A 17,539-nucleotide genomic window follows, 5' to 3' on the forward strand; every position below is an offset into this window, starting at 1 on the left:
ACATAGCAGGAAATGTATCTTGAACTTGCTTTGGTTTAGTTGCAGCTGCAGAGCTGCAAAGTGAAGCTAATGCATGTGCAGACCGCAGAAACGTTACAGACCATCTACACCAGTTCACATACACCATGCAGTACATAAATGGACTTATCCGTTCCTTATAACAGCCTGATTACCATGGTAACACCTGAAAGTTATTCCGTCAGCTAGATTTACCATTTGTCAGCATTACACTGTGTGCAGAATTATTAGGCAAGCTGATTTTCTAATCATATTTTTTTTCCAAGCACATTTTACCAATTCCAATCCACATCAATCTTAATAACTACTATTAATTTTGTTTTTAATCACTTATAAGTGATATATAATTGTTCATGAAGGCTGGAAATGAAAAATGCCTTATATTCAGGTGTGCAGAATTATTAGGCAGGTTTGCTTTTACAGGCAAAATGAGCCAAAAAAAGAGATTTAACTCAGACTGAAAAGTCAAAAATTATTAAATACTCACGAAAAGGACGCAATACTAATGCAATACTAGAATTTGCAAAGTTAAAGCATGACCAAGAGAAAGCAAAATGCTCATGGGGTCAGCGGGGTCATACAAAATCAGGTGGAAAAGAAAAGACACATGTTAACTGCAAAAGATTGAAGAATTAAGGTGAAGAATTAAGTGTGAAACCATCAGGAACCCTTTAGTCTCCAGCGCCACCATTTTCCAGAACTGCAACCTACCTGGAGTCTCCAGAAGTGCAAGGTGTCAGGATCTCAGAGACTTAGGTTAGCTAAAGAATCCTAAAAAATGACCCGCTCTTAATAATAATCACAAGCTGAAATGTTGTGAAATACATGAAGACTGGGTTTTTATAGGCTTTATAGACAGACAGCTTGAGAGTGACTCCTGAAGGACCAGCACCACATCCTCTTGTACCACTGTTTGAAGAATTTATCTTCCAAAATCTGGCAGTAAGGTGTGGGAGTTTACTTTTAGTCCCTCTCTTATCCTGAAATGTCCGTCTTGCAGAGATGGACTAAAAATGATCTTCCAAAACTTACTGCCAGATTCTGGAAGATAAATTCTTCAAACAGTGGTAAAAGAGGATGTGGTGCTGGTCCTTCAGGAGTCACTCTCAATCTGTCTGTCTATAAGGCCTATAAAAACCCAGTCTTCATGTATTTTATAACACTTCAGCTTGTGATTCTTATTAAGAGCGGGTCATTTTTTAGGATTCTTTAGCTAACCTAACTAAGTCTCTGAGACACCTTGCACTTCTGGAGACTCCAGGTAGGTTGCAGTTCTGGAAAATGGTGGCGCTGGAGTCTAAAAGGTTCCTGATGGTTTCACACTTAACTCTTCACCTTAATTCTTAACTCTTTTGCAGTTAACATGTGTCTTTTCTTTTCCACCTGTTTTTGTATGACCCCGCTGACCTAATGAGCATTTTGCTGTCCATTGGTCATGCTTTAACTTTGCAATTTCTAGTATTGCATTAATATTGCGTCCTTCTCGTGAGTATTTAATCATTTTTGACTTTTCAGTCTAAGTTAAATCTCTTTTTTGGCTCATTTTGCCTGTAAAAGCAAACCTGCCTAATAATTCTGCACACCTGAATATAAGGCATTTTTCATTTCCAGCCTTCATGAACAATTATATATCACTTATAAATGATTAAAAACATTATTAATAGTAGTTATTAAGATTGATGTGGATTGAAATTGGTAAAATGTGTTTGGAAAAAAAATATGATCAGAAAGTTAGCTTGCCTAATAATTCTGCACACAGTGTAAAAACTCCAAGATAATAAAGTTTTTTTTTAAAACATGTTAGTTTGGGTCATCAGTTTAAGGGTTCAAGTGGATCAGGACAGCTGACTAGATGACTAGCTTTTGTAGACTGTTTGTATTAGACTTACTATTTTTATCTGCAGTAGTAAATTCATCATTTTGATGCAACTATACTGCATCCTAACTATGCCAGACATAAAAACAACAAACAATACTTGTCTCTCTTACAAATTAATTTCAGTTTTTTCCTAACCAGCCAGGACCGCAGCAGGCAACACAACATTTTTTCATTCTATTGGTTTTATTTCTGTCATTTTGCATTGTGTAGCCCTGCCAACAGGGAAATCTCATTGGTCTAAAACCCTGCTCCACGTGACTTTTTTTAAACATCAAATAGATTTTGAATAGGGCTGACAAGGTTTGTACAGTAAATATGCTTGACTATTAAAGGTGGAATATTTTTTCCTAATCAAAGAGTGCTCCGACATAACAGCTCACTTTCAGCAGCTATTTTATAAAGTTATTTTGTAAATCAGATACAGATAAATTAGCACAGTACCCATACATTTATTTGAATACATTAACAAGAGAGTGATTGCGTGTGTGAATTAGTCATACCGTCCCTCTATAAATTGTGAAGCAGTGGGCTGTAAGTAGTTACTTCAAACGTAGAAAAAAATATATTGTAACACTTTCTTTTAGGGTCTTTTAACTAGTTGCTTATTAGCATTCATATTACTAGGATATTGGCTGTTTATTAGTACTTATTAAGCACATATTAATGCCTTATTCTGCATGACTTTATTCTACATTCTTAATCCTTACTAACTATTAATAAGCAGTAAATTAGGAATTTATTGAGGGAAAAGTCATAATTAAAAGTGAATGTGTTCCCCATACTAAAGTGTTACCAAACATATATTATAACTTTTGAGCTTCTAAGCAACTTCAGTGATAAATCACAGGACATTGTTGACAACAAGTTTCTGTGCTCCTCTGTGGGTGCAGTCTTCACGTGATGTGCAGCTACTGTTTATATGAGTGTTCAGGTGCCACAATGCATCAGCGCAGTAGCTCAATATAGTATATTTTAAGAGGGAAAGTATTAACAGGATTTAAAAAACGAAATAACGACATGGGAAAATTAGTCAATGTACCTAACCTAACCTACCTCGTCGGTTAGAGGTTCTGAATTTTGGTTTTGATTACATTTCGATTATTTGTCCAGCCCTAATTCTGAATGGCTGTTATTGTTCTTCAGTTTGGAAAGACAAATTACATGACCTCTCAGAGAAGTGTTGTATTTAATGTCATCCCATTTAAAGTCTACATGAAATCAAAACTGACCCTATTTACTTTGTTAGCACACATTACTAGTGCTGTGGTTAGAGCCTCACGTTTAATCATTAAAAGACCTCAATTCAAACAACCAAACGATCTTATTCCTAAATGATAACGATTTGCATATGTCGACTAAACCTTTGACAAGTGCAGTCACAGTGAACCTTCAAATCTGCGTTCGTGCTACTGCTGACCAAGAGAGCAGTTATCACGTATAGATATGAAACCGCTTCACAAACAGTTTTTATTTTCAACCACACAGTATCATTACAATAATTCAAATTATTACAGAAGTACTAGGATAAAAGTTTATAGTTCGGATATAAACACTGGTGTCTAGGGTAGCAATCAAAGAGTAAATCACCTATTGAAAGTAACTTAATGCTTCAAATAAAGATTGCTAAATAAAGCAAAATGTTTAACAAATAAAAACTATAAACATAGCTACAGGTTATTTTAGTTTCCTTCACTCAGAAACAAATCATTTAAATTCAACGCTATTCAGAACAAGAATTAAAAATATAAGTAGCTATATACACATCAAAAAAAAAAAAAAAATTAATTTAAAGCGAAACTGAAACTTTCAGGTGTTGGGCTGACGTTGTTACAGTGTGTGCTGTAGAGACGAGGCGAGTACGGAAATCCACAATAATAAGGGCTTTATTTACATGAAGGAACAGATAAACAATATCACATGCATAAGCTAAACAATAGAACTGACAAGGAGTGCAAGGAGTGAGTCCAACTTAAAGGGAGTGCTGACGAGGACAACAGGTGCAAGGAATCCAAGGAAATGGCGGGAAGGCTGATGAGGGAAGTGAGTTCAGGTGTGCAGACAAAGAGGATCGTGGGAACTGGAGTCCGGGAAGGCGTGGTTGTAACATTACCTCCCCCTCCCCGGTAGGCGCGTCCACAAGCCTCAGATGGAATAACGGGGAGGGGGGGTGGGCGCCCTGGAGACCTACACGCAGGTGCGGGGGGAGATGCAGACGGATGCGGAGGTCTCCAGGGCGGGTCTAGGACCTCGGGCCAGGGGCCGTGGGTGGCCATGGCGGGTCAGAAGTCCTGGGCGGCCGTGGCGGGTCAGGAGCCGTGGACGGCCATGAATGAATGAATGAGGCATTTATATAGCGCTTTCCTATGTACAACTGTACACCCAAAGCGCTTTACAATCATGTCAGGGATCTCTCCTCAACCACCACCAGTGTGCAGCATCCACTTGGATGATGCGACGGCAGCCACATTACAACGGCGCCAGTGCGCTCACCACACACCAGCTGTAGGTGGAGAGGAGAGAGAGTGAAAGAGCCAATTAAATGGATTGGGATTATTAGGAGGCTGTGATTGGTAAGGGCCTAAAGAGGGAATTTGGCCAGGACACCGGGGTTACACCCCTACTCTTTACGAGAAGTGCCATGGGATTTTTTTATGACCAGAGAGTCAGGACCTCGGTTTAACGTCTCATCCAGAGGACGGTGCTTGTTACAGTACAGTGTCCCAATCACTATACTGGGGTGTTAAGACCCACACAGACCACAGGGTGAGCACCCAGGCTTAGTTGCCTATATTTTAATTTCAACGCTCGCCTATCATTCATCGAAAAAGGCTTAGTCGCCTTTATTTTATTTTAATGCTCGCCTATCATTTATCGACCTCAAATATCTCTTATCATCTGTAACATGCAAGTAGTAGCAGCTTTACATGGCCGCTCGCTGTAAAGTTAACCTAGAAAAATGTGGATTTTTGGTCATACAGATTGAATCTGTGAAGAGTCTACTTTTATTTGTGTGCACTCACAATAACAACAAAACATTGTGCTTTTGTAAAATAAAGAAAGCAATCAGGGTAGAAAAAAAGAAGAAAAAGAACCGAAACTCCATGTAAACTTGCCTCAGAGACATAAAAAAATATATATCTATAGAAAGTAAAATGTCTACTTATAAATGAACCATGCCCTAGCAAAAAGGTACATGCGCAAAAAGAAATCACTTAAAATACATAATTCATGGTCATACAGATAAGAGATAAGAAAAAGATTGAAACTGTAAAGGGTTTACTTTTATTTGTGTACACTCACAATAAAAACAAAACACTGTGCTTTTGCAAAATAAAAGAAAACAAACAGGATGTGGTTTTCTGCTGTCTCGGCTTTCTTTCCGTGAAATTGTTTGTGGAGCGCGTCACAAAAATTAACCGAAACTTAGCATAAGCCTATACTACTAGTCGCAGTTTTTTCTTTTGTTTTGTAAATCCCTTAATTTTTTTAAGCAAAAGTTGTTTCGCGTATACGCCTATTTTTTCCTTTTATATACAGTACAGTCCAAAAGTTTGGAAGCACTAAGATTTTTAATGTTTTTAAAAGAAGTTTCGTCTGCTCACCAAGGCTACATTGATTTAATTAAAAATACAGTAAAAAACAGTAATATTGTGAAATATTATTACAATTTAAAATAACTGTGTACTATTTAAATATATTTGACAAAGTAATTTATTCCTGTGATGCAAAGCTGAATTTTCAGCATCGTTACTCCAGTCTTCACGGTCACATGATCCTTCAGAAATCATTCTAATATGCTTATTTGCTGCTCAAAAATAAAGCCTCTATGGATCGGACTTGTTTGTTTAGCACATCCCACAGATGCTTGATTGGATTGAGATCTGGGGATTTTGGAGTCAAGTTTTTGTCTGACCCTGCTGACCCAATGAGCATTTCACTGTCCAATGGTCATGCCTTAACTGCAATTTATTGGATTAGTATTTCATCCTTCTCATGGGCATTTAATAATTTTTGAATTTTCAGTATGAGTAAAATGTCTTTTTTGGCTCATTTTATCTGAAAAGAAATGTTATAATTATGCACACCTAATAAGGCGTTTTTCATTTCCAGCCTTCATGAACAATTATATATCACTTATAAATGATTAACTACAAAATTAATAGTAGTTATTAAGATTAATGTGGTCTAGAATTGGTAAGATGTGCCTGGGAAAAAAAATATGATCAGAAAATCAATGTACCCAATAATTCTGCACGCACTGTAATATTTGACAATATTTGAGTATTTGACAGCATATCTGAAAGAAGTTTGAGGGTCAAGAGGTCATCTTCCAAGTTGAACTGTGGGTTGATCTGTTAAATATCTTTCCTGTTTTTTTTTTTATTATTATTATTTAAAAATCTTTTTTTCAACATCAATTCAAAATCAAATTTTGTTTTGTCTGCGTAAACAAGTTCTGATTCTAGTACTGATTCTGATTCTAGTTGATGTCATATTCCCCAGTCTTTCTCTCACACACAAAAACACACAAGTTCATGCACAGGCTTGGCAGGCAGTGTAGAGTATTCTCTTCCTCAACCAGCTCTGTAACATGCCTCAACAAGCAAAGCATTTAACATAAGGAAAAGATGACATAGAAAATGAAGGGAAAATAATGTATTTCACTGAGGCATATTTTTACAATACAGATTAAGGGCTTAAGCATACTCACAGAAAGAACGGTTGCCTTGTACTGTGCCCCGGCACGATTGTCCCCCCTCCCCACTCCACCACTAACCTGCACTCACATTGCAATTAACGTTCTGGGCCGGAGCATTCTTACGTAATTTACAAGAATTAACACCTGAAGGTATGTTGAAAAATACATACAACTTACTGAAACATATTTTTGTTTTGAAGAAAACAGGAAGAAAAGAGCTTTCCCTAAAAGACTGCCTAATAGATTTATCATTTATGCCACGCAGTGATTTTCACCTGATTGTACTGCATGTATCAGAAAATTATGGAGGCAGCTAAGGCAGCTGGAGGAATTTGCAGCTTTACTCGCAAACTACAATTCCTGTTCAACAATAAGGTGAGAACCAGACCCATTATAAACCTAAATATACTTGAACTAATTTAATTAATTGAAAAGTGTACTATCCAAGTAGTAATAGAAGATGTTTACCGTCATAAAGATGACAGTAGCGCACACAAGATAGGTAGCTGTTCCATGCTCCGGCGCAGTTAGCGATCACACTAGGTGTACCGCGCCTGAGCCCACCACTTCAAGTGGGCTAGGGCAGGGTTCAGAGAGTCAAACGAACCAGACTTTGGGTGTCAATCATGCTCAGGCAAGGTTCAGATCGCAGAGTATGAGTAAACAGGTTTTACGCCTGTTTCACACTGCAAGCGTGAGTGTCACGTGAGCAGCAAGTGAGAGTAACTACACCGTCACTGCAGCTGCAGAGATGCGCGAGTATTCACACTGGAATCGTTTGTACAGCGTCACAGCAGCGGCTCCAAGTGAGCATTTCTTTACAAAGACAACTATAAATTTGTTTTTATAAGTTAGTCATTTATAAACTTGATAGTCTTGAAAGTTTGTTAACAAGGGGAGGTGTACAACATTCTCATATAAACGTAAATACATAAATAAATAAAAATAAATAAATAAAAGCCTTGTGTCATCCATTGCTGCACACAAATGAGGTAAGTATTGTGTTTGACATCACCTGGCGCATGTACGTTTACAAGACCGCAAACTCTGCGAAAAAAGCCAGCAAACTCGGGTTTGATTTGGGTATGCTGCAGCTTATACATCTCTGTGTAATAACTAAAATAATATTTATATATCATATTTTCTGGCTAGTTTAGTTTTTTATAATACACCATACTTTAACCCAAACTGAATAATTAAAAACAAGTTTAAATGGGTAAATCTTCTATAATTATTATAGATTCTCAATTTTCTTTTCTGTCACACTCAAATTCTTGTTAAAACACATATAGACATGCTTATTCTGTGCATTTTGAACAGTTTTTGTGTGAAATTATATTTATTTTTGTCCATCAAAAGTGTGCTTTCACTTTAATTGAGCAACAGCAGCGCAGCAAAAATAGACTTGGCGCCGAAACCCCCGCTTCACTGCTGCTTAAGCGACGCTCCTGCTTGACGCTTATGCTCTGCTCCTGCTGCCTGTGTGAATGCATCCGTTGGTTAACATGCACGCCGGAAAAAATATGCGCTGCTCACGCGCCGCTTACACTTGCAGCGTGAAACAGGCCTTATTGTTATGGCCAGGACACACCAAGCCGACGGTCGGCCGCCGGGCAATGTCTGGCCGTTTTTGAGCGTTGGTCGGCATAGTTTTTTTAGGTGTGTTCCGCACCGTTGGCTCTAGTCGGACACCGTCTGGGTTTTTAAATCGGCATCGGGTTGTCGGCGAGAGAGAGAAATCTGATTGGCTGTTGAGCTTAGCAAATACTTAAGATCTTTAAATCACTCTTCGCAGTTCTTCTTCAAAAACATTTGAATGTCTGCCTTTTCGGGAGACAAACAAGCCCGCTCCAGACTTATAATGTATGCAGCAGTAGAAAATGTATGCTCTGATGGTGTGGATGATGCTTGCACACAGAGATACCTTGTTGCCAAATCAGAAAGCATTGGCAGAGTGTCCCACATGTCCCACCACCAGGTTACTGGACTCACTGAGGCCAGCGTGGATTTATATAGAGGTCTATGTTTCAGATGAATACTTTGGTTATACCACCTGGCCTTACAAGCCATGGCTGCATAAAACTATGATTAGTTGTGTTAGAATTTTAAACCTACATTTGTAAACAATAATTATTTTAGCAAAATGTATATTTTAATCTACTGTGCGCCATCTGCTTGACGCGCATGCAGCGCTCATTCATTGAAGTTTGTTGTCAGGCTATGCAAAATGGAAATATTCAAAAGATTTTCTAAAATTTACAGATAAGGATATAACCTTAAAATACCATGTGCTGAGCAAAACACATCTCAGAAGCATTAAACAGCACATGCATCAGTCAAAGCACAACAGGTCAAGCCACAGTAAACACTTGCTTGAAGCACTTGTTGTTTGAAGCCCTTAATATAAAGTATTCTCATGTTTCGGACAACTTGGGTCATGCTATGCACCTTTAACTAGAGAAACTAAGAAACAAAGGGTCATCTTTTAAATTTTGTCCGTTTTATCACGAAATTCAAACAAAACACCATTTTGATGCTCATTCATGTGGTGTGACAGATCACAATACAGGTTCATTTCAAGCCTCAGCATGGAGTGCGATCATCTCTTCCTCTTTAAAGGTGCTAAAGAGGATGTTTTGTTTTATACATTTTTGCAATATTACTTGAAACTGTCTTTACTAACTGATAAAAGACTATTTATTAGGTGCACTGAAAGGAATAATATTAATATACATCATCTGTGCAAGAGGTAGGGCCTTAAAAACATCAGCCAATCGTAAACGATTGGCCCTCTGGCTTGTCAATCACTGCCGTGACGTTCCTTGTGAGAGACGTGCGCGGATTGGCCCTCTGGCTTGTCAATCACTGCCGTGACGTTCCTTGTGAGAGACGCGCGCGGATTGGCCCTCTGGCTTGTCAATCACTGCCGTGACGTTCCTTGTGAGAGACGAGTGCGGCTGCGCTCTCCAGTAACTTTCCACACTCCACAGGCGCTGCATGCAATGTTTTTGTCAGGAGACAGGAGTAACAACTGCAGATTATGAGTTACCTGCGGTGAGTCCGACATAATGAATCCAAAAAACACGACACAGCGAATGCCGGTGGTAAACACTTGTGTTCAAATACTCGTGCACGCGTTTTGGGAGGCGAAAAAATCCTCTCTATCACCTTTAATACTAGTTACTAGGGGTGTGACGAGACAGGTATCTCACGAGACAAGACGAGACTCGAGACTGAGTTCACGAGACGAGACAAGATTTTTACACACTATTTTTAAGAAATCCTCAATGGCAAAATACACGACTAGAAAAAATAATCTGCAGGTGCATTTAAAATGTTTTAACTAATCATCTTGTAATGAATGTCATTTCAGTTCTACTTTCTGAGTGTGAATTATCATATGCAGTAAAAGACAACAATACTAAAGCACAGTAAAAGGTTTTGCCACCAACTCAACTGACTGACTTCTCTTCTGTATAATTTCAGTCTCTTCAGATCTTATTGTAGATGATTTATGAGCTTCGACAACTTTTGACCTCCTAACTGAACTCCTTTCCACAAACTGATCATATAAATAAAAACAGTATAAATAAAAATGGTAACACTTTACAATAAGGTCTCATTTATTAACATTAATGTATTAACCAACATCAACTAACAATGAGCAATATATTTGCTACAGTATGTATTAATCTTTGTTTAATGTTAGTTAATAAAAATAGTCATTCATTGTTAGTTCATGATAGTTCACAGTGCATTAACTAATGTTAACAAATGAAACCTTATTGTTTGTGCTTAATAAGAAAACTGTTATTCATTTTTATGGTAACACTTTACATTAAGTGCAACCATAATCGCACTCTCAATATTCAAAGTGCAAATAAGACCAAATTTTTCTTTGATACAGAGCTAAGAGATGGTTACAACTACACTGCCCAGCCTAAAATAGCTTTCATATTGAGAGATATTTGCATTCATCAGGGAGCCGCTTTCAAAATGCAGGGTATTGAAATCGCGCGCTCGCGTTTACTTTCACTTTCGAGTATACTCTGTAAATATGGCACGGCGGTGACCGTTATCCAACTGAATTAAATGTTTTTATTTAAATACAAAGCAAAACGACAGTGGAGGCGTAATGTAAACGTAGCGGTGGCATATTCTTTCCTAATCATACTAACCACTGTGTCATAGCAACATCACGAGACTACTTATCGCCTCGACGAGAAATTTCGTTACATTTTAGTCTCGCGAGATCTCGTGACACGAGATCTCGTCACACCCCTACTAGTTACAGAATAAACAAGAATGAACATCTGAAGGTATGTTGAAAAATACATACAACTTACTGAAACGTATAATATCTAATATATAATAAACGTATAAGTAATCGCTCAATCAGTGTTTCAACAGCAGAAAGACATCAATAAAACAGCTTGTAAACACAGTCATGCAGCATTTACCTCAGGACAGTCCACAGCTTGTTAGTTCGCCAGAGAACTTTTTCGCTAAATATATGCACTATATAGCCTATATATTCATTATATTTTACTTAACTTGTTAGTGATGTCTTGATTATTTATGTTTAAATAAATCTGTCATGAAAATGACAGCCACTTCAGCCAATGCAACAACAAATTGGAGTAAAAACATAATTGTATAATTAGATTTAGAAGTTAATGCAAAAACTGCCTTACGTGCAGTTTACAAGATTGCATACAATTTGTTATTTGAGTGTTGATTATTATATTTAAAAATAAATAGCAACTGAATTTAGGCTAATAGTTTGGGCTCTGAACCTTTATTATTATAGTAATGTGCAAGTAAGGCCTCCCTATATATTTTACAGCATTAGCAGAGATATTATTTATTTATTCTTAACAAACTTTTTATTATAACTGAATTCATTTAAAGATAGACACAATTTGTTCAGTAAACTACTGCAATGTTTACTAAAAAAAAAAAAAAAAAGGAATTTTGTTTCGTTTTTTCTACCTGCTGTACCGAACCAAATCGTGACTTGGAAAAAAGACGAGGTACGAACTGAACCGCCAATTTACACAGTTTACACAGAGACACAATTTTTACTGAAGAAAAAAAAAAAAGCAATTTTGTTTAGCTTTCTCCCCGCTGTACCGAACCGTACCGAACCATTCCGAACCAAACTGTGATTTCAAATCCGAGGTACGAACCAAACCGTCAGTTTTGTGTATCATTACACCCCTAGTTTTGTCCCTAAAATGCATTATTCACTACTGCAAAGCAGCGTGACTTCCGAGTGGTTTCTGTGCACAGCGCACAGACACGACTAACTGATAATCACATACGTTGTTGTTTATTTTAATTATTGATTATAATTGATTTTATCGATCATTGTTGCAGCCATAATGGTGACGTGTACAAAAGCTAAAGACTACAATCGAGGCGTTTCAGGGAGTTTAGAAACAGTGCTTACTGATTATAGAGAATAACTCCCTTTGGAGTGGACTTTGTGCAAGTATAGCAGGGCTCCAAAATGCAACCATTTATCTTGTCGGTGTGACCAAAATTTTGTTAGCAGTTTCTCTGGCGCTACCACCACATTGCCCAACATCAAATGGCAATAGAAATTAAAGCGGAACAAAATGGCGCTACTCATTTGTGCTTCGCTGACCATTTATGAGTTCAGATCAACAATAGACAGTGCAGCAAGAGCTACTCACAAGCCGATCTCGCTCACGTGACACCATTACTACACAGCACTGATAATTAATAACATCGCTGTGAGATCTAGCATTGTTTGTAAAATAAAACTGCACATTGTAATTTCTGTAAGTTAAGTCTATTACCAAGACATTTGTCAATAATACAGTCATAATAGGGGGAAAAGTGAATGACCTGAAGGTTGATTTAAGGTATGCCCCTACATTTTCTGCTTGTGCTCCTAAAATTTTCAGTAAGGAGCTACAATGCTCCTAATTAAAAAAAAGTTAATCTGGAGTCCTGTATGGTGTCCTATACTCAGAATTTGTGCTCTGCATTTCACCCATCCAAGTGTACACACAGCAGTGAGTATTGAATGCATGCACATACACCATAAACAGTGCAAGCAATGCGAGCAGTGGGCAGCCACTTTCACTGCGGTACTAAGGGAGTGATTGGGGGTTAGGTGCCTTGCTCAAGGGAACCTCAGTTGTAGGTAATGAGAGTAGAAGAGAGCGCTGTTCACTCCTCCACCTACACTCAGCTAGTACAGAGACTCAAACCCGGAATCTTCGGGTTACAAGTCCGACTCTCTAACCATTAGGCCACAACTGCCCCCACAGCACAACAGTAGGGAACACGAACGGGAAAGGACCTCAAGTTGGGAATCAAACTCAAGCCATATGTATTGCAACCATGCCATAATGAGCCAATGCAAATGTACATCAAAAGATCAATGTGCTGAGCTTCATGATATAATATCTTATTAGCATGGGTGCACAAATCCACAAATCACATGCGTGCTGGATCACGGATTAACTCCTATCCGTTGCACACCTAATAATTAAAGAACACACTTATCATCATGATTGCGATCTTACCAGAGATGGAGAAAAATCCTACTCCAGTAAGTAAACGTTTCCCTGTGAACCGGTCCTCAAAAATGTTGGTACTCGCGCTTCCCTAGACACCACCTCCCAAACAAAGATTCACTGAACAGTCAGTGCCAATGCAGAGTAAAGAACCTTATAAATGTACATGGGCTTGGTTAAACTAAAAGTTGTGTGTAATAATAACACAACATGACAAAGTATATGTAGGGGTGTAACAATACTCTCATATCACGATTTGGTACAATACACAAGATACTGAACTCATGATATGATACGATAAATACTGTTGATTAAAACTGTACATTTGGTATTATATTTGGGTGGACTTTAATAGGCTTGGACTTGTCTTTGTCCCCAATGCACAGGGCAATAAAATAGAAATAGAATAGAAATATGATTAAAAAAAAAATACAGAATTTTGTTAAGACACATACTTTGACATAACTTTGTGTGTATGTGTCCGTTCAAGCGCAAGTAAACGTAAAAGAGGAATTAATTCAGTGTTTGAGCGCTGTCTGACTGACTGACTGTCTCTCTCTCTCTCTCTCTCTCTCTCTCTCTCTGTGCGCACGTTTCGGGGTGTGAGGCTGTGCGCACAGATAACAGTTCGCGAGTCCTGATTGTTGCCTCTTCTTACGCTTTTAAAATCATTTGAATGTGTTAATTGACGAGACAAAACACGTCCAAATGATAAACTTTCACTCTATGATGGTTAATTTAGCAGATAATCCACAAATCACATGCGTGCTGAACCGTTGGACCTTATCCATATGGATCACGGATTAACTGCTATCCGTTGCACACCTAATAATTAAAGAACACACTTACATCATGATTGCTATCTTCCCAGAGATGGAGAAAAATCCTACTCCAGTAAGTAAACGTGTCCCTGTGAACCGGTCCTCAAAAATGTTGGTACTCGCACTTCCTTCCATGTTTTCTGGTGCGCATCATTTATTTTTACCGCACATGCGCACCTGCGTACCACTTATGTGCACCCCTGCTTATTAGACAAACTTGTGAGGGAGGCAGCTGTCTTCATGTGAAGAGTTAGTTAGACCTCGAAAGTGAAACATTACAGGAAATCTATCAGACTGTGTCAAGGTGGTGGTGGTATGCAAATCCTAACCACCATTTTTTTGGTAATTTTCTTTTTTGATCCAGCTGCATCCTGCCCGGACAGCAGTTCAAAGAAATTTTAGACTAAGTTGATTGAACTTATGTCAATAACCAGACTGTGTTGTAAGATTCTTGGCTACTTTATAACTGAGTCATTACACAAAAAAACTAGTGCATACTTGAGACATAAAAGAACTTCACAGAATGAATCTGATCTCATTCAAAGCAAACTACACAGAGCCTTTTTAAAGCCTTCAAGGCTTTATAAAATTGACTGATAATTAGGTCAGAAAGAAACACTTAACCAACTGCTATAATGCGGCTGAGGCTAATAATAAACTGTTTCAAAGCGTCACGTAGAGACAGCAGTTTAAATTTACCTCACTTAATATAAGTAGCTAAAGTTTTGATTTTCATCAGATCAATAGTGGCTCTATAAAATGGTATTTGTATACACCCATTGTGAACTACCTGGTTAATATAAAAATGACAGGAATCAGAGAACATTTTGTATTGGCACAGCTGGAAAAAAAAAATACTAGACACCACCTCCCAAACAAAGATTCACTGAACAGTCAGTGCCAATGCAGAGTAAAGAACCTTATAAATGTACATGGGCTTGGTTAAACTAAAAGTTGTGTGTAATAATAACACAACATGACAAAGTATATGTAGGGGTGTAACAATACTCTCATATCACGATTTGGTGCAATACACAAGATACTGAACTCATGATATGATACGATAAATACTGTTGATTAAAACTGTACATTTGGTATTATATTTGGGTGGACTTTAATAGGCTTGGACTTGTCTTTGTCCCCAATGCACAGGGCAATAAAATAGAAATAGAATAGAAATATGATTAAAAAAAATACAGAATTTTGTTAGACACATATGCATTGAAATACATATATTTAAAATAATGTAGGCTCCTTTTTACTGGTAAAATCAGAAATTGACATTATCAGCACCCACAAATACTCCCCCATTGCAACCCCATTATACATTATATTCAACATTATAGTAGTTTACTGTGGTACTGTCACTGAAACTCTCTAAACTTCAAACTTCAAATTTGTTCTCATGCGGTACACCCACGCTTTCAATGCAGGTATTCGTTGGATCTCCTACACAGACAAGCCATATGCACACAGACTGTCCCGCTGCTCACTATGTCCTGTCTCTACCTCTAGTAATGCACTTACATAAGAAGAAACCATCTTAAACACTTTAAATCATCATACTACTAAAACTAAAAACACAATATGGTGATTTAAATTATGCTTGTTCTTTCACTTTGAGGAGTGCTATTCCAGCGCATATCTACTTTAGATGATCAATGCAATCTACCACAGTTCTAATCACAAAGCAAATTAAAATTACTATTCCCAAACATTAAATTGTAAGTTCACCCAAATACTAAAATCCTGTCTTTATTTTTTCACCCTCGTGTTGTTTTTGCACGTCATGTTAACAGTTAACATTAACAAGTAGACTACAGCTAGTAATAAACACCACTTTATCATGATCTCTGACTTAAGCAAATGCTTTTAAAATACATTAACAAAACAAAACCATAAAACAGAAAAATGAAAGGGAAAACGGTATCGTGACTTCACACTTGACTGAAATGCAGAATAAAAGGAGCACTGAAAATGAAAATGAATTAGGTGACCATGGAAAATATCTGTTGCAGAGATAAAGTAAATCTGTCCTTGATTTTTGCAAATCTTTATTTTTGTTTGCAAAATTTATTTTTTTCTCTAAACTTTATTTTCCTTTTGCGATTATTTTTGTTTGCAAAACTATTTTTTTTTGCACAATACTTTATTTTTCTTTTGCAGTACTTTATTTTTCTTTAGCAATACTTAAAAGTCCCGTTTTTCGTGGCTTTTTGAAGCTGTGATTGTGTTTATAGTGTGCAATATAACATGTTCATGTTTCGCGTGAAAAAAAAACAACAGTATTTTTCACATAATTTACTTATCTGTATACCGCTGTTTCCATTGTCATAAAAACGGGCTGATGACTTCCTTGTTCTATGAAGTCCCTCCTTCAGAAATACGTAACGAGTTCTGATTGTGCCAGCGGTTCCTGTGTTGTGATTCGACAGCAGCTTAGCGCTCCTTGCCCGGAAAGGTCACGCCTCTTACCATAATGTGGAGATGCATTTGCTCAGTGTTATTGTAAACATGTCTTTAATTTTACCCTATCAATTTGAGCCGGAATCAGACCCGGTGATTGGACTGCGGGATGAAAATAACAGCGTTTCGACGACATGCCGACAAACACACTCTACAAACGCAACTCTTGTGTATTCCTGTGGGCGGAGGTTAGTCAAAAAACTGTTTTAGTGACGTCATTAAAGAAGGAAGTAGAGGGATGTAGTCCAAACTGGCCGTTCGATGTAGGCGACTTCTGTTAAATAAAATATCTCACTTGGCATTGAACTTTGAGCTTTAAAATTTTACAGATTTTATTTATACTCTAACAACAACATTACACACTAACTAAAGTTTGAAACATGGGATCACGAAGAACGGGACCTTTAAATCTTTTGCAAATCTATGCAGCATTATTTTGACTCCATACTGTAAGCACTGTAATCACTCCACTCCAGGTTTTACATTTCCCTCAGTAGTGAACGAAACAAGCTCCAATGGAGAGAAAGAGATATAAAAAGTCCAAATTTTCGGGGGCCATTGTAAACATGCCACTCAATCTCCAACATCATGGTCAAAATATTAAACAGCAGAACAAGTAACGTGAACTCAATTTGGAAATGATTGTTCATCAAGTAACGTCCTGTGACACACATACCCAACATGTACTTCCACAGCCTGTTTCACACTGGATGCACAAGCAGAGCAGAGTCAGCGAAGAAGCAGCGGTGGGTATGCAGGACGGGAGCAGCACACGTCCATTGTGCTTTCACACAGCGTTTCTTGCTGCTGCAAATACAGATGAGTAGGCTATAGTTCATTCTGCCATGTTTTTCAGGTGTTCTTATCCGACCACTGTCTGTCATGTGCTTTGATTTATGATATATATATATATAGTTTACATAATAAAAGTAATCTTAAAGTTGAGATATACCTCTAATCATTTGAACAGTCCTTTGAATTTTTGGCAAAAACTCCAGGCAATGATGCGTTTTCGTGTATTTTCTTTCTTTTTTTCCCAGCGCTGAATGTCATATGGTGATTGTGAAACACGGAACACCTCACTCGCCAACATTGCTGATTCTGC

General features: G+C 37.7%; 1 protein-coding gene across 1 annotated transcript in view; it reads right to left on the bottom strand.

Moving 5' to 3' along the window:
* Positions 1-17,539, bottom strand: part of abr (ABR activator of RhoGEF and GTPase) — a 343,069-nt gene that overhangs the window by 324,485 nt on the left and 1,045 nt on the right. The window lies entirely within an intron of this gene.

Source organism: Megalobrama amblycephala, linkage group LG16 (assembly GCF_018812025.1).
Source record: "Megalobrama amblycephala isolate DHTTF-2021 linkage group LG16, ASM1881202v1, whole genome shotgun sequence".
Taxonomy (NCBI): domain Eukaryota; kingdom Metazoa; phylum Chordata; class Actinopteri; order Cypriniformes; family Xenocyprididae; genus Megalobrama; species Megalobrama amblycephala.